The sequence below is a fragment of the Marmota monax genome, unplaced genomic scaffold, assembly GCF_021218885.2.
Source record: "Marmota monax isolate L192 unplaced genomic scaffold, Marmota_monax_Labrador192_F-V1.1 WCK01_AAM20220418_F8-fsc00002, whole genome shotgun sequence".
Taxonomy (NCBI): Eukaryota; Metazoa; Chordata; class Mammalia; order Rodentia; family Sciuridae; genus Marmota; species Marmota monax.
Genome location: NW_026693571.1, coordinates 2254399 through 2275363, shown reverse-complemented (window position 1 = coordinate 2275363; position 20965 = coordinate 2254399). Strand labels below are relative to the sequence as shown.

General features: G+C 35.3%; 1 non-coding gene across 1 annotated transcript; it reads left to right on the top strand.

Annotated features, from left to right (window-relative positions):
- The first annotated feature begins 4148 nt into the window (after nt 1–4148).
- LOC124102797 (small nucleolar RNA SNORA63) lies at nt 4149–4274 on the top strand. The gene has a single exon (XR_006854991.1). It is a non-coding gene; the product is annotated as a small nucleolar RNA SNORA63 (small nucleolar RNA).
- Nucleotides 4275–20965: the final 16691 nt, after the last annotated feature.

Here is a 20965-nt window from a genome sequence, read left to right as displayed (position 1 = left end):
AGAGACGAGAGAGAGAGAGAGAGAGAGAGAGAGAGAGAGAGAGAGAGAGAATTTTTTTAATATTTATTTTTTAGTTTTCGGCAGACACAACATCTTTGTTTGTATGGTGCTGAGGTTCGAACCCGGGCCAGACACATGCCAGGTAAGCGCACTACCGCTTGAGCCACATCCTCAGCCCCTGTGCTCCTGTTTTTAAATATTTTTTTTTTCCTTTTCCTTTTTTTTGTACTCCTTTTAATCTCTAGTAATTTAACATTTTTTATAACATTAATAGATAAAAGATTGATAGGGCCCAGTACAATTAAAATTTCCTATTATCAAAGTCTTCTTTAATACCATAAACAAGTTAGAGAGTTTTTGTTGTTGTTGTGTCCTTGTTTTAATCTCATTATGTTCATCATTTATTATTAAATGTATACCACTAGTATATATCACAATGTATAAACCTTATATAATACTTCTAATATGAAGCTAAAAGGTAAATATGAAGTGAGCTTCAGCTCCTAGGATGAACGAATACTGTTGCTACTAAAATCTTTGAAATCAAAGAGGAGATACAATAGTGTATTCTAGTGAGTCAAAAGACTTCCATTAATCAGGTAATTCTGGAAGAAAATTTAATGAGACTCAGTAACTTCCTCATTTGTCAAATAAGGTTGGGAGCAGATAATAAACTTTAGTGCTCCTTCTAAATATGATCTCTGAATCTGTAAAATAAAAATAAAAGTTGTAGAGGGTCAAGAGCACAGAACAATTGTCACCATCTTAAGATTTAGTAAAAGAATTATTTTCTAAATATATTTGTTTCGAATATATATATTTAAAACTTCAATTTTTGACAGTATATGAACACAATGAATATATCTATTTCCTAGATAATATAAGCATATCTTCTCTAGTTTAATATAATTTAATAGAATAAATTATTGGAAGTTTGTGGGAAATTCATAGGACCCATAATGGAAATAATAAAAACATTTGGAAAGTTTGAAAAGTATGGTTTCTCTTTTATCATTATTTACCTTTGTCTTGATTGTTTATGATAGGTGAAGAATGCTCTGAAAAGTTAGTGTTTTATTTATACAAGCACTAATTTTTATGAAATTTTCTCTTAGTTATAGATAATTCTCATCCTGCTGTTCTCTTCCTAAACTTATATCTACCTATAAATCTAAATTACTTGAGATATAAAAATTTCTAAGGTTCTCTGCTATGATTTTATATGAGAAATGATGAGTAAGATTCATTTATAATTAGTATGAATTAGAAGGAACACTGGGGAATCTTGTGTAGTGATCATTTAAATTTGTTTTGCTAAAGAAATAAAAAAAACTATTATTTAATTCAAAGTATCTTTTACTTTCTCCATGAAATCAAATTGTAGTTAATTGTATTTGTAGCTTTTAAAAATAGTGGTCATTTTCTGACTACAGAATTCTTTAATAAAATAAAAAATATGTTTTTTCAAGTACACAATATATTAATTTTCAAACTCCAGTTATATCTGCAGAAGAGATTTAGTTTTTAGGAACAGAGACATCAGAATAGCTAATTGGGAAATTATACTACAGAGATGTATTAACAAAGGCAGCATGGTACTGGCATCAAAATAGACATGAAAACCAATTGAATGAAACAGAAGACATAAAGACAAACTCACAATCCTATATTAATCTGATATTTGACAAAGGTGCCAAAAATATATGTTGGAGGAAAAAAATGTTTTTTTTGAAATTTTATTTATTTATTTTAATTAATTATATAGACAGGAAAATACATTTTGATACATTGTACACAATTGCAGAATTTTTTTATTACTCTGTACACAATGTAGCATTGCACAATATGTGCAGTCATACATGTATATAATTTCTATCTCATTCCACCATCTTACATCCATAACCTTTTCCTTCCTCACCCTCCCCTTTGAACAATCAAAGTTCCTCAAGCCCCCCGCCCCATTCAATTATGGATCAGTATTCACTTATCAGAGAGAATATTTGGCCTTTGGTTTTTAGGATTCGCTTATTTCACTTAGCATGATATTCTCCAACTTCATCCATTTACCTGCAAATGCCATAATTTTATTCTGTTTTTAATGCTGAGTGGCATTCCATTGTGTATGTATACCACAGTTTCTTTATCCAGTCATCTACTGATAGGCATCTAGGTTGATTACACAGTTTAGCTATTGTGAATTGGGCTGCTATAAACATTGATGTGTCTACATTGCTATAGTATACTGATTTTAAATCCTTTGGGTATAGACCAAGGAGTGGGATAGCTGGGTCATGTGGTGGTTCCTTTTCTAAGAAATCTCCATACTACTTTCCAGAGTGGTCACACCAATTTGTAGTCCCACTAGTAATGTAATAGTGTGCCTTTTCCCCCTCATCCTCACCAACACTCATTGTTGTTTGTATACAGAACACTAAAGAAAGAAACTGAAGAAGACCTTAGAAGATGGAAAAATCTTCCATGCTCTTGGATAGGCAAAATTAATATTGTCAAAATGGCCATACTACCCAAAGTGCTATATAGATTCAATGTGATTTCAATTAAAGTCCCAAAGTCATTCCTTATAAAAATAAAAAAAGCAATCATGAAATTTATTTGGAAAAATAAGGGACCCAGAATTGCCAAAGCAATCTTTATCAACAGGAATTGAAGCAGGAGACATCATAATACCAGACCTTAAACTATACTACAAAGCTATAGTAAAAAACACCATGATTGGCACCAAAACAGACACATAGACTAATGGTACAGCATAAAAGACACAGAAACAAGCAACACACAGTTATCTCATACTAAACAAAGTTGCCAAAAACATACATTGGAGGAAAGATTGTCTGTTCAACAAAAGGTGCTGGGAGAACTGCAAATCCATATGCAACAAAGAGAAATTAAAACCCTATCTCTCACCATGCACAATATTCAACTCAAAGTGGATCAAGGACCCAAGAATTAGACCAGAGACCTTGCACCTAATACAGGAAAATATAGGCCCAATTCTTCATCATGTCGGATTAGGCTACAATTTCCTTACTAATACTCCTAAAGTGCAAGAAATAAAATCAAGAATAAATAAATGAGATGGATTCAAATGAGAAAACTTCTTCTCAGCAAAGAAACAATCAATGAGGTGAAGAGAGAGCCTACATTTTGGGAGCAAATTTTTGCCACAAGCACATCAGATAGAGCACTAATGTTTAGCATATGTATATTAAAAAAAAAAAACTCCAAAAACCCAATACATGGGCTAAGGAGCTGAACAGACACTTCTCAGAAGAAGATATATAATCTATCTGCAAATATATGAAAAAAATATTCATTTCTAGTAATTAGAGAAATACAAATCTAAACTAAGATTTCATCTCATGCCAGTTATAATGGCAATTATCAGAAATACAAGACAGTCTTTTAGACAAATGATGTGAAAAAAACAGAATAGCTATATATAAAAAATAAAAAGTATATATACCCTTCTCTCTCACCCTGCACAAAAGTCAAAATGGACCTAAGACTTTGGAATTAGACAAGAAACTTGTACAACTTCTAGGAGAAAACATGCTCAACAGTCCATCATATAGACGGTTGCACTGACTTCTTTTAAAAGACCCCCAAACACAATAAAGAAAACCAAGAATGAATAACTGGGATGACATGAAAGTAAGAGCTTCTTCAGAGCAAAGGAATTGATGAAGTGAGAGCCTACAGAATGGTAGAAAATCTTGACCAGTTCAACATCTAAAGCAATAAGAGAAATGCAAATCGAAAATACAGTAAGATTTCATTTCACTCCAGTCAGAGTGCTAATGATCAAGAATATGAACAACGATAAATGTTGGCAAGGTTGTGAGGGAAAAAAAGGTACTTTTATACATTATTGGTGAAGTTGCAGACCAGTACAACCACTCTGGAAAACAGTATGGAGATTCATCAAAAAACTTAGGATGGAACCACCATATGATCCAGCTTTCTCATTCTTTGACATTTTCCCCTAAGATCTAAAATCAGCGTGCTACAGTGATACAGCCACATTAATGTTTATAGTAGCACAATTCACAGTAGCTAAATCATGGAATCAACCCAGATACCTGTCAATAAATGGGTGAATTGGGTGAATTAAGAACTTGTGAGATATGATGCAGGTACAGTTACAATATAACTAAAGTGTTTCATTGTCATTTCCCCTGCTTAAAGCATTTGATACATTACTATCTCTGTCTAGTTCATTCCATGATAAGACAGAGATGCTTGGTGACAAACACTATTCTCAAGAAAAGGAGTTCCAGTGGCACACTCGGTTAGTGTGGTACTTATAAGAAATTGTGAAATACATACATATATATGTGTGTATATATATATATATACATACATATATATGTGTGTGTGTGTGTGTGTATATATATATATATATATTAGAGTCTGTAAACAAGTCTGGATGGTTCCTGGCAAAATGCCAGAGGGAGTGGTTTGTGAAGTAACACCAGCGAGCCATTAAGTGTGGAGGTTTCTTATTGGTTGACTGATGTATCTAGTTTATACTAATTAGATAAGCTGTGTGGAATGTATAAATACTGCTCCTGTCCTGCAATAAACGGCTCCTACTCCTGTACACAAGTTGTTCGTCACCTCTCCCAGCCTCCCCCCCCCCCCAGTTTATTTTGCTGCAGCCGGACTGCGGCAGATGGTGGCCCCTTTACGGGGAGCCCCGAGACTCGGGGGTAAGTGACGAAAGAAAAAAAAAAAAGCTGCCCGTCCATAGATAGGACGGGAGCAAATCTGCTCGTCCCTAGGCAGATAGGGCGAGAGGAAAAATGGCCATTTTGAGAAAATGGAGAAGATTGATACAGTATGTTTGTGTCTTGTTTTGTCTCAGTGTATTGTATTGTCTTTGTGATGAAAATATGGAAGGGGTGAGAAGTAAATTACTAAGGGAAGAAGGCACCCCTGTGGAACCAAGAATAGTTAGGGCATGTGTTGATAAGAGCCCAGGAACTCTAGTCAGAAAGAAAAAGAAAGTTCAGAAGAAGAAGGATTATCAGGAAAAAAGTTGCAGCAAAAGGCTATTACTGAATACTTTTCATTACTGGAGGGTGCATCAATCAGCGCAGCAGCAGCTGCCACGTGCGCAAGCTGGTCTTGGCGCAGCAAGGGCTTTCCAAGCGGCGGCAACCGGCTCTTCCCCGCCCCCTGCCTGGGGAGCGGGATGCCACTGCAAGAGCCCAAATCCAAGCCTGACCCCGAGGCACAGTCTCGCAGGCTCTTGCTCCCTGTGCCCAGAAGCAGTTTGAGACCGGGACTCTCCCCAGGGCCATCTGGGGCTGCCCAGGACGCTACAGCCAGCAGAAGACGCTACTGGCGTCCCTGATGTTTGGTCATTTTCAATGCCAATAACTAAGCTACAATGGTTCTCCCACACCTGGAGACTTCGAATGAGTAATGAGCACCATTAAGGCTTATTTCAAATGTAGAAAACCTTGAGATAATGTACTAAATTGTTCAGAAGGTTGTTTTCTTAGTGGAATGCTACAGGATTTTCTTTAGCCATCCGGAGTTCCTGCCTTCATCCCAGTGCTGGTGAAAACGAGGGTGGAAGAATTTCCAGTGTTGCTGAAAACCGGAGGAGACTTCAGCTGAGGAACGGATGAGACTTCGGATCAAGCTAGCTGCCTGCAGAACTTACCTGGACTGTGATTTAAGCTAGCTGCCTGCAGAACTTACCTGGACTGTGATTTACCTGGACTGTGAGTTAATCTATTGAGAGACTGCTTTACCTGGACTGAGACAACAAACTGTAATTTACAACAAATTGTAACTCAGTATCTTTGCTAATGGTGTCATTGCTGGTATAATTTTTCCAAGGGCTTCTTGCATGGAGCCATCAATTGGCTTGGTATTGTGGCATTTTGTATCCTCCCTTTCTGTTTGTAGCAGGTTATTTATGGTGTTTCTGTAAAAACCACTATGGTCATTATTTAAATTAAACAAAAGGGGGAAATGTTAGAGTCTGTAAACAAGTCTGGATGGCGCCTGGCAAAATGCCAGAGGGAGTGGTTTGTGAAGTAACACCAGCGAGCCATTAAGTGTGGAGATTTCTTATTGGTTGACTGATGTATCTAGTTTATGCTAATTAGATAAGCTGTGTGGAATGTATAAATACTGCTCCTGTCCTGCAATAAACGGCTCCTACTCCTGCTGTATCAATGTACACAAGTTGTTCGTCACCCCCCGGTTATTTTGCTGCAGCCGGACTGTGGTATATATATATATATATATACATTAAAGATAAAGTTATAGAAAAGGAAAAGGAAGAGAAGGATAGGATAAAATAAAGCAACAATCAAATATATATTAAGAGATGAGCAAAAAATGTCCAATAGAGTAGAGAAGAATGGGGTGAAAGAGGGAGAATAGAAGAGCAAATGGGAAGGAATGGGGGAAATCATGAACTGAAATCAATTTTCACGCATGTATGAGTTTCTTGGGATGACCTCAACTACTATGAATAACTATAAAGATCTAAACAAAGAAAATCTCCAATTGAAAGCTGGATTCATTGGTCACGCCTATAGTGCCAGCTACTCAGGAGGTTAAGGCATTAAGACTGTAAATTCAAAGCCAGTCTGGGCAATTTAGTGACAACCTGCCTCAAAGTAAAATTTAAAAAAAAAAAGATTAATATGTAAGTAATTGGTAGAACTTCCCTGGGTTCAATTCAAAACACTACAATTAGAATAGTAATAAAAATAAATTTCTCATTCATAAAAAAAGGGAAGAAAGAAATCCAACTCTCAAAGTAAAAAATTGCAGCACTAGTTGCTTTAAATATGATCTATTTCTTAATAAATCACGAGGAAAGAAAACATCCTGAAGATATACCAGAAATGAATCTTCAACAAAATTTTGTTTCTTTGACCATTTAATAAGATCAAATGAGTAATAAATCCATTCCTATTTTTAATTGCTAACTTATAAAGAAAAGTCCCACTATGGTTTGGTTTTGTTTTGTTTGCTTTATTTGGGGTGAACTCGGGCACCTGGCCATGAATCACATCCCCAATCCTTGTATTTTATTTAGAGAGAGGGCCTGAGTTGTCTCACTGAGTTGCTCAGTGTCTCACTGTTGTTGAGGCTGGCTTTGAACTCACAATCTTCTTACCTCAGCTTCCTGAGTGGCTGGGATTACAGGCATGTGCCACCATGCCTCACAATTCCCATTATTTTAATTGTGGATAGTACCCTTGAATCATTCCAATTGAAAACTACTTTGAAATGCATGATTCTCCAGACTATTTCTATATCCATATCCCAGACTCTAATACTATAATATTCTATGATTGTTATTCTTCCACTTTTCAATATGAGAGGTGTAAATCAGTTTATTCACCATTACTTGTGAATATTCAAATCTAGAAATAGAGACAGTTAAAATCAACTTGGGAAGTACAAAGAGAATATTAGTTTAACAGCTTTATAAGCATAAAGATATTGGGGGATAAAAAAGTACCCTACCATATATACAAAAAGAGAAAAAAAAATCTTGCAGAAACTATAAATTAGCATCTCTTCTTTTTTAATTTTTTAAAATTTATTTTTGCATTATAATTCTTAATACACCAAAAAAATATACCATAATTTTTCATATCTCTGATTATATGTAAGGTATGTTGATACCAAATTCACATCTTCATACATGTATTTTGTATAATGATGAGGGTCTCCTTTCACCATCAATGCTATTCCCCTTCTCTCTCCCTTTCCCTCCCACCCCTATTCCCTATCTAGAGGTAATCTTCCTCCCTTGCTCTCCCTCCAAACCCCATTTTGAGTCACCCCCCTTATATCAGAGAAGACATTTGGCATTTGGGTTTTTTTGGAATTGGCTAACTTCACTTAGCATAATCTTCTCTAATGCCTTCCATTTCCCTGCAAATGCCAAACCCTTATTATTTTTTTTAGTGCTGAGTAATATTCCATTGTGTATAAATGCCACATTTTTTTTTATTCATTCATCCACTGAAGGACATCCATTTTGGCTCCATACTGCTTTCCAAATTGGCTTCACCAATTTGCAGTCCCACCAGCAGTGTATGAGTGTACCTCCCCCCCCCACACACACCCTCACCAACACTTGTTGTTGTTTGTCTTCATAATGGCTGCCACTCTTACTGGAGTGAGATGGTATCTTAGAGTAGTTTTAATTTGCATTTCTCTGATTGCTAGAGATAATGAGCATATCTCTCACCATGCACAAAAGTTAACTCAAAATGGATCAAGGATCTAGGGATAAAACCAGAGACTCTGTGTCTAATAGAAGAAAAGTAGGCCCTAATCTCCATCACGTGGGGCTAGGCCCCAAGTTCCTTAATAAGACTTCTACAGCACAAGAATTAAAACCAAGAATCAACAAAGGGATGGATTCAAACTAAAAAAATTTTTCTCAGCAAAAGAAATAATTGGTGAGGTGAACAGGGAGCCTACATCCTGGGAAGAAATGTTTACCCCTCACACATCAGATAGAGCTCTAATCTCTAGGGTATATAAAGAGCTCAACAAGATAAGCACTAAAAAACTAAATAATCCAATCAATAAATGGGCTAAGGACCTGAACAGACACTTTTCAGAAGAGGATATACAACCAATCAGCATCTCTTCTTAATACACTAATGTCACAAGACAAAGAAAATTTACCAGAATTTTGGGAAATGATAGCAAACTCTAGGAAGTAGGAAGAGACATACCATAAAGAAGGTGGGAAAAGTAGAGAATAATGGAGGACTCTGTAGAAGAGAAATTGCTTTAATTCTCTTATTTTCTTCTTCATTTTGTTTCTTTCTTTTTTTTCCCATTGGCAATTCAGTTCACTTTTAATTTCCCTTATAGGATGATAAACATCCCATGAATAAAAGTAACCCATTTTCTTGGGATGAAGACTATGTAGAAACTGTTGCATAAATGTTAACATGTCCAAATCAAAATAAATATCTTCAGGTACATCAAAGGCCAGATTTTCATATGCCTGCTGCTCTGATTGTATTTTAATACAGTAGCACTACCTTAGATTTTGACTACATAGATATATAGTGCCAATTTTAAGAATTACTATTACCAAATAATGCCCATATCTACATCACAATAGCCACAGATTAAAAGCCACATAGATAAATACATGTCTACCAAAGCCAATACACAGTGACAAATATAAATAGAATAACATTTGTATGAATAATAATTAAAACATATTATCACATCTTTGCAACATAAAATGGTATTGTAAGAAATATCTTTAAAATAAAAGAGTAAGGAACTGGGCAGATACCCCAGTTAGAAATTGACACATTTTGCAAAATCAACCCACCTTAAAAATCTTATAAGTTAACAAAAGACGTATAACAACTTGAGAAATACTTATTCAAGAAAAATATTGAGCCACAGTTTAGAAGAATGTAACTCTACAACATTTTTGTCTGGAGCTACTCCAGTTTCCCCAAGTTTCATTATCAGGCAATTTTACCACAGCAGGACAATTCCTATAATCTAGCAACTCTTCCACCAGAAAAGAATATTTGATTTTGCAGTAGAGCCTGAAGCATCCCCAGGTTTCAGGTATCATTAGATTCATGAAATCTTGATCTTTTTTTTTTTTTCTTAAAAAAAAACAAACTAGAAAGTCAAAAGTTAGAGCTCATCTCAAATTGTGACCTGGGGGGTCCAAATAATAACTAGAAATTCAGTGGGATATCCAGGCAGTGAGACACCTATAGTGAACCTTGATAACTCCCATATATCTAACATGATCTGAAAGGCTATGCACATTTGCCAGGCTACAGCCAAGGTCAAAAAAGAAAAGAGAAGTCTTGTATTAGTTTCCTAGTACTGCGGTGAAAAACTTACTACAAATATAGTGGCTTAAAGAAGAAAAATGTATCCTAATTCTGAAGGTCAGAAGACAAAAATCAGTCTCACTGAGCTTAAATCAGGTTGTAGACAGGATGGTTCCTTCTGGGAGCTTTGGGATAAATCATTTCTTGTATCTTTCCACTTTTGTTTCTTGCATTCTTTGGTTTGTAACAGCATGACTCCAATCTTTCCTTTTGACTCTGATCTTCCTATTTCATTCTTATAAAGACGTGAATGTTTACATTATATAACTTATACAATACAGGATAATTTCCCTTTCTCAAGATCCTTGCCTTATTCACACCTGCAAAGTCTTCTTTATCACCCAAAATAACATTGCATTCTGGGCATTATGGGCACTATGTGGTGAGAATCTTTGTGACTGGGTGCATTATTCAGCCTAGAACAGCATTCTACCTATGTCTATGGATTCAGATATTTAACACAAGTAGGATTTTTGCAGAAAGTAAAATCTTATGCAAAGTTCTCAAGAGCCCTAAATATGAATGCGTTTTTCAACTCATGAACAGATCCATCAGAAATGGTCAGGGAGTTTCTTGGCTCATGGGGTTTGAGCATAATTTCTGATCTGTCATTGATTACAAGATATGATGTCTTGAGCATGTTAAAATTGGCATAAAAAAGTTGATACTTACATAAACAAAATTGACCACAGTGGTAATGGTGGTAATGGTCATATGTTGCTAAATATTAGGGAAATATTGAAGATTTATTGATTGGACTACTCAGGCACAAAGAAGAATGAAATTATGACATTAGCTGATAAAAAAGATGGAACTGGAGACTATCATGCTAAGTGAAATAAACCAATCCCCAAAAAAAACAAAGACTAAAGCTGGGCTGGATGGATCACGCCAAGGCAGGAGTATTATAGTTCAAAGCCTGCCTCAGCAAAAGTGAGGCATGAAGGAACTCAGTGAGATCTTACCTCTAAATAAAATACAAAATAGGGCTGGGGGTGTGTCTCAGTGGTTGAGTGCCCCCTGAGTTCAATGACTGGTTCCCCTCCACCAATAAATAAATAAATAAATAAATAAATAAATAAATAAATAAGGGCTGGGGATGTGGCTCAAGAGGTAGCGCGCTCGCCTGGCATGCGTGCGGCCCGGGTTCGATCCTCAGCACCACATACAAACCAAGATGTTGTGTCCGCCAAATACTAAAAAAAAAATGAAATAAATATTTTAAAAAATAAATAAATAAATAAATAAAATAAACAACAACAACAAAAGACTGAATGTTCTCTCTGTTATGGGGATGCTAACTCACAATATGTGAGGGAGTAGAGGTGGAGGGTGGGGAGAAGGAGTGGAAGTCAGCAGATTGGATGGGGGGAAATAGGGATGGGAATGGGAAAAACAGTATAATGAATTGGACATAATATCCCTATGTTCATATATGAATATAAAACCGTGTAACTCCAATCATGTACAACTGCAAAAATGAGAAGTTATACTCCATGTAAGTATGATAAGTCAAAATACATTCTACTGTCACATATAACTAAAAAGAACAAATAAAAGATTTATTTGGGAAAGAATACTCATTTCACAAATAACCATGAAAGGAATAATGTGTAGCTTTAACTTATATCATACAGAATCTGTAACAAAAATGGATCATATACCTTGATGTAAGAAGTAGATCTTGAAAAAATTTATAAGAAAGTAGAGAAAGAAATCTTTGAAACTTGGGTTAGTTAAATATTTCTCAGCACATTAAAAAAATGTTAAATTGTTGCTCATCAAAATTGAAAAATTTATTTCCACAGCAAACACAATTAAAAAATGAGGTCACTGATTTGAAATTTATATGTGATAAAGGACTTATATTCTGAAAATATAAAGATATTTTGCTACTCAAATCATCAGAGCAAACAAAATAAGAAGAAAGTATGTTTGAATTGGCATTTACCAAAAAAGAAAAGATAATAGTTATGTATCTACTGAACATTTAAAAAGATATTTAGCATTTTTCAAGATTAAAGAAATAAAAGTGAAAATTACAATGAGATGCCATATTATTAATAGCTATAATTAAAATGGCAGATAATAACCAGTGCAGTCCAGGATGTGAAGAAACTTGAATTCTTATACATTGCTGATGTAAATGAAATAGTATACTTTCTTTGGAAAATATTTTGACAGTTCTTAAAATGTTATACACAAACTTGTCATAAGACCTAAGTATTTCACTTCTAGAAATCTCTCATTGAGCAATGAAAATGGTTATCTATACATATAGTTTTGCAGTAATTTTAATTGTAGCAATATTCATAATAGGCCAATAGTTTTTAAAACATTTTAATGATGAATGAAAAATTTAAAAATAGCATATACATAGAATTAAATGTTCTTCAGCAATATGAAAAAACAAACTACTGAAATAGCTAGAAAATGGGTGAATCTCCAAAACACTGTAATGAGTGAAAGATGTACAGATTGTATATTCCCATATCCATATACACGTTTTAAAAATTAAAATCTATAGAGATACTAAGTAGATTAGTAGTTGTTTGGTACTGTTATCTGGAATGGGTACAAATTGTAAAAGGATGTTTTTGGATGAATGGAAATAGTTTAATGCTCGATTGTGATGATATTTACGTCACAGTGTAGGTTAATAAAATTACCAAATATTATTATTTATAAATAATGGCTCAATAAGTTGCTAAGACCATGGTTTTAGAATATAGAAAATCATATAGATATTCAAAATCTGCAATGGATATCCAGGTATTTAGAAATAAAATGCATGGAGAAGTTGATATTTTGATTTAGATGGAGATTAAAAAAAAAAAAAAAACTTCCAAAATACTTTCCACTCATACAAAATAGTTGTGCACTCTCTGTTTACTCACTGTTCAAATATAAACTCTCTCAGGAATTAGCTATATATAATAAAAATGTTAAGAAAACTAAAAACATTATTAACTTAAACTATTAAATTGGGAAAATTTTCACCAAGGCAAGAGGCCTAGACACTCTATAAGCACATTTAATATATTTGATAATACAAATAGTTAATATTTGAGTTCCCTAAATATAATGTAGAATGGCAATAGACCTTAGGGGAAAAAATAACACAGGTCTGAGGGTTAAAATGTTAATATGAACCCTCATATACCCATAATGGAAGACCATGAACCCAATAGGGAAATGAACAATATTGATATATCAATTTTTAACTGAGCATAAAATATATGAAACATATTTAAATTCTGAACTGTTAAAGTAAATGAAAACCACAATAATAAGTTATCACTATTTTAAAGTTTTTAATTTGGCAAAATGTTGCTACTCATGCCACTGTTTACTCAGTTTCACCAAACTGGAAGATGAAATTGGAAAGAAAACACAAAAATAGAAATAGCAAGACCAGATGGTTCAACCTGCCTCCTAGTAGACTAACTACTAGCATACTCTGGAAGTTTAGCATATAGATTTTTACATCAAGGGGATTCATGGTGAGAATGTTACTTTAAAACAGAACCAAGATCAAAAGTTTGAACAGCCCAATTATAGTCATCAGATTGCACCCAAAATTCTCTACCCCCAGGCAGCTGGTGCTTGAACCTTAGGTCATGAACTGATAAACTCCAGGGCAACCATAAAATTTCCCTTTGAATAGGATGTCACCAGAAAACTGGGCAGACTTTTCTGCACCTTTCCATTGATAAATTAACAAGAGAGGTGAGTTGGCCACTCCCGACAACACAATATTTTTAAAATAGTTATGCATGATATTGTTAGATGTGCAAGGAAAAAAGCACACTCAGGATTTGCTCTGGAAAATGTAAATCAATATAGATGCCTTAGTATTTTATGCTAAATTTATAATTAGCAAATATTGAAAATATTAGAAAAGGTAAATATTGAAAATAGAGAAGATAACCTTTATTATGAACTCAAGATTAAGATAAATAATTTGACCTACTTGAATCAAAGTGTGAAATATGATATATCAAGAACTATGTAATGTTTTGAATAACCAACAATAAAAAATTAAAAAAAAGATAAATAATTTGTAAACATAAAAATTACTTAAAAAGCAAGAAGTTTTCATCATTAAAGTCATCACTATGGTTACTTGCAAGAAAACACATTAGTTACTAGTTTGGGTAAGATTAATTTGTAATTTATGTAAGATAATAGTGGTAATGAAAGCATATTTCATTCCATCTTGAGGATGCATATTTAAATATTATAATCATGCAGAAACAATCTCTAAATATATTTCTTTTTTAAATTCTAATTTGTTATGTATGATAGCAGAATGAATTTTACAACTCATATTACACATATAGAGCACAAATTTTCATGTATCTGGTTGTACACAAAGTAGAGTCACACCACTTGTGTCTTAATACATGTAATGATGTCCATCTTATTCCACCATCTTTCCTATATATTTCAACTGAGCAGTTAAAGTTTATAATAGTGTTAATGTCAACATGATATTAATGATAATATTAGTATAAACAATAAAATATAATGGCAATAATATTGAGACTTTACAACAGTCATATCCACCAGAGTATATTGCATTTTTGCTTTTTGTAAAATACTTCCAAAATATATAACATGAACATTGTTGATGCCTGTGTTTACAAATGAGCTGACTATAGTGACAAATGTTTTTTGCCCATGTTTATAAAGCTCTTAAGTAATGGTGATGGTTAATTTAGAGTTTATTTTTATTGTATTGACGGATACTTAGAAAGTTGATAAAACATACTTCTGGGTATGTTTGTGAAGGTGTTTTCAGAGAAGATTGACATGTGAGTCAACAAACTGAGTGTATAAAACATGTCCTAAAATCTGGTAACACCATCCAATATATTGAGAATATGAATAATGAGAAATAGTAGAAGGTACAACTTCATACATATGTACATGCTTGTTCCTTCTTGAGACGGTGCATTCTTTGTTTCTACTGCTTTTGTGGATATTATACTCCAGATTCTTCAGCTTTTGAATATGACATTGCTTCAGCAACTCTCTAGGTTGTTTTCAGGCCTCAGCCTCAAACACAGACTGCATCATTTGTCTTTTTTTGTTGTTGTTCTGGGAATTCAAGCTTCGTGGAAAGAGCAGATATTGATTTTTATGGCTCTCTTGCTTGAAGATGGCTATTGTGGTATGCCTCTGATCATGTAAACCAATCTCATAAATTTCCTAAATTCATATATGTGTATGCATGTGTGTGTATATTCAATTGCTTCTTGTTTTCCTCTTTAGAAGCCTAAATAACACAGTAGCTGGTTCAGAATTAAAGACTAGTGCATCTCATACTAGGGCCCATGATCCAAAATCTTCTATTCCATGGTATCCAAACTATGAATGCATTTTGTTTTTAAATTTATGTTACTTAATTTTTATTATTTAAGTTGTTACTTAGGATGCTTTTATTTTATGTAAGTGTAAGATTATTGTCAGAAATGATGGTATCCAAGGAAATCCATTTTTAAAAACTATTTTATAATTAATAATTTATTGAATATTTTCATAACTAAGAAAGAAGTAAAATTCTCTCACTCCCTTCTGTACAATTTTGATAAAGATATGAAAATTATTATTATAGTGCCTCATTATGTTTATCATATACTTTTTCAATAAATATTATACTTAATGGTAAATATAACAATTTCCTCTCACAGGAATTTCTCTAAAAATTTTACATATTTTTGTCTTTTTTCCTAATATAAAGGAATGCATTTGTTAATATAACAAACATCTGCCCAATATGTATTTTTTAAAGATAGTAATTTCAAATGTCTTACAAGCAAATATGTGAAATATAAAGTTAAGCTATATCAAAATAAACTATTTACATTAAGGGAAGCAGAAACTGAATATTTTCTCAAAAAAAAGCTGTCTTTATAATATATATATTCTCAAGTTTGCATAATTACAAACAAACAATCTAAAATAATGGATATATATGTGTGTATTCATATAATGAAAATTACACAGGAATTTACTTTTAAATATTACAGCAGAAAAGGAGTATGTAGTCAGCATAATTGTGCTGTGCAGTTTGAACTTTAAATGTTACTCACACTGATTTTACAGGCAATTCAATACTAGAACTTTATAAAAGTGATAATGGTGGAAAAATAAATTGATTTTGAGAGATACCCCTTTGAAAAATAATTAGAAATTTTTATAACTTCCTGATGTATTTTGTAGATCTATTGTATATATGTCCTATATCTATATTTATACATATTATTTCATTTATAAAATTCAAATATTTAAACCTCATAATGGTGATAAATAGACAAGAGCTTCCTTTTTTCTAATTTGTATCCCTACTTCATTATTAGCTTCTAGTTGGTTTTGATTTTGCATAACTCTGAAACTTATTTGAATAAGTTTATTAAATTGCTGACAGCAGAAAGAAAATTTAATTTAATTAGAGGTCATTGCACTTCCAGATTGAGTTAATTAAAGATCTAATCAAGCCTCCTGGGGACAAGTATATTGTCAGTTGGGAAAAATTATCACAAGGTGAAACTTTAAAATCTACATTAAGATTCATTTTTCAACCTAAAATATTGTTTCTTGGGTCCTCCCAACTCCATAACCCATTTATTACTGAATAATGAATGTCAAGAAGTATGTACTTCATTAACATGCTATATTCAGACTAAGTACATCTTTATCAATTGTTCAAAAACATGGAAGGTCTCAGTCTTGAATGGAAGAAATGATTTCTAAACTAAAACCAGACTATTCTATAGAGACTCTGAGCATGCTTATGTTTCCTGACAACAAAACAACATCAATGTAATTAATTGTTAATTAACTAAAATGTATAATATCTTTATTTTAGTACCACTTTAACTTTCTCTTCAAGTCTACCTACTGAACTAAAAAGAAGTCTCGATGTAGTAAATGGTTGACATTGAGATCACTCTGAGTTGGTATTAATGCCTAAGTCTAAAATCTGTATGTTCATTACTGAAAACATGAAACACAAAGAAGTCCTGAACAAAAATTAAATTGTGGTTTGGATGGTAAAGGGATTTTTAGGTATAACAAGGGTCAGGTGAGTTGTACATTAATAAATGCACTGCTTTTTAAAACTAAAGAATAAATGAAAATTATTTTATAACTGTTTGGTGGAAATATGTGAACCACAAATTGATATTGCCTCTATCACTTTGTTGCCAACTGGTATAGGAGTAATTCAGTTGAAATAATTTCGTAAAAAAAGTAAAAGCTATATAAGACATGTGTATCTCTTGCAATCATCCAAGAAAGCATGTAATCAAAATTAATCTTCAAAGCATTGTCACAACACACAACTAAACCAGTCAAAGTCACTCCAGAAGAACTGGGCTGGCATGAATTAATGACACACAGATAGAGAAATACCTTTTCCTTTGGGTTCTGTGATGGCCCCCCCTGACCCAGCTCCCACAAAGGAGGAAAGGAAGGCAAGAAAGAGAGGGAGCAATCCTCGAATCCAGGTTTTACTAATGGGGGGAGCAAACCATGGAACATTCTATCCAAAAAATGGCAAAAGAGTAGGATTACAACAAACAGGTGGGTGTAATTCAACCCCATCAGGTGACACCCCTCCCAAAGCTGCATCTTTCTTACCAAGCAGAGGCAAATCCACATGCACTGCAATGGGTGCAATGCCAGTTCAGTACCTCCTTGCTCAGGACTTAAAGATGTGTGCATAACTCCTGTTCAGGGCAGCCCCCAATAAAGCATCATTTTAGTTTTGATAAAAATGAAGTAAAATAATCCATTTACAAGTGATTTCATGTTAATTCATTTGTTACTACCCAACATAGGCTGTGAATATTATCAAAACAGTAAGTTTAATTTCCTTTTATGTCACTTTTTAAAAATTTACTATGCTAGCAATAGTAATAAATGAATATTTTTCTCAATTGTAGCTTGATTTTTTAATATTTATTTTTTAGTTGTAGTTGGACACAACACCTTTATTTTATTTATTTAAATTTTTTATGTGGTGCTGAGGATCGAACCCAGGGCCTCACACATGCTAGGAGAGCACTCTACCCTCTACTGATGAGCCACAACCCCAACCCTGTAGCTCAATTTTTATAGTGAGATAGTTTAGTTCTAGAAGTAAAACAATAAAGATACACAATACTGAAAAAAAAGTAAAAAGAACCTATAAATGTAGGGTGGAAGTGTATGGCAATGGTAAATTATAGATTTTCAAATCATCTACACACTTATTCAATTGTGGTGAGCCGTGTTTGTAGACCGTTGCCGCCATTAGAAGATGGCGCCGGTCTCCGTTGTGGATCTTGGTAAATAACTCCTTATTAGGAAGAGTTGGCGCGCTGTCCCTCAATACCCTATGAGAAAACCCCACTTGGCAGCTTTGGATTGGACTTGAGTAAGCTTTATTAGGCTGTGTGTGGGTGCGCGGAAGCAAGGGCGCTTGAGAGAAAACTAGAGTTAAGGCCTGAATAAACCGCTGAAAGAAGAATCCTGTGTCATGTCTTCCTTGCTGGCGAGGGGGTCGCGACAGTTGGTGGCCCGCACGGGGAACTGAATACTTCTCAATCCCAGGATCCAGAACTTTCAGCGGTCAGGGTGGTCCACCGGTAAGTTCCCAGGTAAGTGGGAATCCGCGGAAAAATTAGCGGGTCGCTCCTCTGTAAGCAGAGAGAGCGGGGATTTTTTGGACTTTCGCTTTATTTCTTTGCTTTCGCTTTCTGCATTAACGCCATGGGCGCCTCTGCTTCTAGTCCTATTCTGTTAGCCCTGGATGGACTGCTACGATCTAAAGGTTTAAAAGTTAAACAGAGTACTTTGCAGATGTTCTTAAAACAAGTAGATCTAGCGGCCCCGTGGTTTGCTTACTCGGGCAGTCTCACAACCCCGAGCTGGGAAAAACTAGGCAGGGATTTAGATTTCGCACACGAACAAGGGACCCTCGAAGGTGGGGTGATTCCCTTATGGAAGTTAGTAAGGGGTTGTTTATCTGACAGTAGATGTCAGGATGCCCTAACCAAAGGACAGGAGGTTCTTGAACAATTGCATGAGGAGAGGTCCGAGGGAGCTGAAAGTATTAAGAGTGGGGGAAGTGATAGAGATGATAAACGTTCAAGTCAGCCAAAGACTAGACTTTATCCAGATTTGACTGAATTGAAAGCTTTTGAAGAAGACAGTAGTTCAGACAATGAGGAAGTATTGGAATTGCTATCATGGCAAGCTAGAGAGAAAAGGGGAAAAGGTGAAACTAAAGGGCGAGGTGATCCCCGTAAGGCTGTCTACACAGAACATGAGTACCCAAAGACAGATGTGGGATATGAGGAAGAGGGGAAGGATGTTTTGGAGATTCCTCCTGACCTTCCACCCTATCCTAACCCAGGATCCAATAGGACGTTTCATGCACAAACATGGAGAAAGGTTCATTCGGACATGGGTCTAGCATTCCCTGTGTTTCAAGATGCCAATCGGGGGCGATATCATGAACCCCTGGACTTTAAAATTGTCAAGACATTGGCTGAATCAGTCCGAACCTATGGTGTGGATGCTGCATTTACACTTACCCAGGTGGAGGGCCTTTCTCGCTTTTGTATGACTCCGTCTGATTGGGCGAGCCTGGTGCGCGCCTGTGTTTCTCCAGGAAAGTATCTGGATTGGAGAGCATTTATGTTAGAGGGGGCAGTAGAGCAGGCGGCCCAAAACCATGCAGTGGGACGCCCTGCCTGGGATAAGGATATGCTTTTGGGACAGGGCAGATTTGCCAATCAACAAACAGGGTACCCACTGGAAGTATATGAACAAATCAACAACATCTGCATCCGAGCCTGGAAGTCCTTGCCTAACAGAGGGGAAGTATCTGGTAATCTAACTAAGATCATCCAAGGCCCCACAGAGCCTTTTTCTGACTTTGTAGCTCGGATGGTAGATGCAGCGGGGAAAATATTCGGGGACCCTGATAGAGCTATGCCTTTGATCAAACAACTTGTTTTTGAACAATGTACTAAGGAATGCAAAGCAGCTATAACCCCATATAAAAATAAAGGAATAGAGGCATGGATGAAAGTCTGTAGGGAAATAGGTGGGCCCCTTACTAATGCAGGGTTGGCTGCTGCCGTTCTCCAGCTAACCCGAAAACCACCCCCTCATACAGGAAAGTGCTTTAGATGTGGCCAGGAGGGACATTTTAAGCGTGATTGTCCCCGAACAGGTCAGTTACAGGACAAAAAAGGGTCATCCTCAATTGTTCGACAGCCAGGACTATGTCCTCATTGCAAGAAGGGTAAACATTGGGCTAATGAATGCAGATCAGTCAAGGACATTCATGGACAGCCAATATCAGATAGACAGATGCCAAAAAACGGCCGGAAGGGCCCTCGACCTCAGGGCCCGCAAATATATGGGGCAATGGAGAATGGGACCATGGAGAGCGAAACATGGCCATCTCTATGACATCCCAAAGATCGCGGAGAACCACTACAGGTGCCGAGGGACTGGACCTCTGTTCCGCCTCCAGACTCGTATTAACACCTAAAATGGGAGTCCAATTGGTGGAAACTGACTTTAAGGGACCTTTGCCACCTGGTACTGTAGGGTTGTTAGTTGGGCGTGCTTCTTCCGCTTTACAAGGCCTTTACATTTTCCCTGGAATTATTAATCCGGATACAATAGGAACAGTAAAAGTTATGGTAGAAGCTCCAAAAGGTATTGTGTCCATCTCCCCAGGAGACTGGATTGCTCAATTGTTAATTCTACCCAGTCTACATACCCGTTTTCCTGCTGGCTCCCATTTGAGATTAAATGATAAGATTGGGACAACGGGGGGAAATTGTGTCTTTTTGTCCTTAGAAATGGATGACCGTCCCACATTAAAATTAACTATAGAAGGCAAATCAATTTTAGGATTACTGGATACTGGAGCAGATCGTAGCATAACAGCAATGAAGGACTGGTCAAAGGGGTGGCCGGTGCAACTCTCGGATCAATCGCTGAGGGGTTTAGGATATGCTCAAGCTCCACAAGTCAGCTGTAGACATCTATCATGGAAAGAT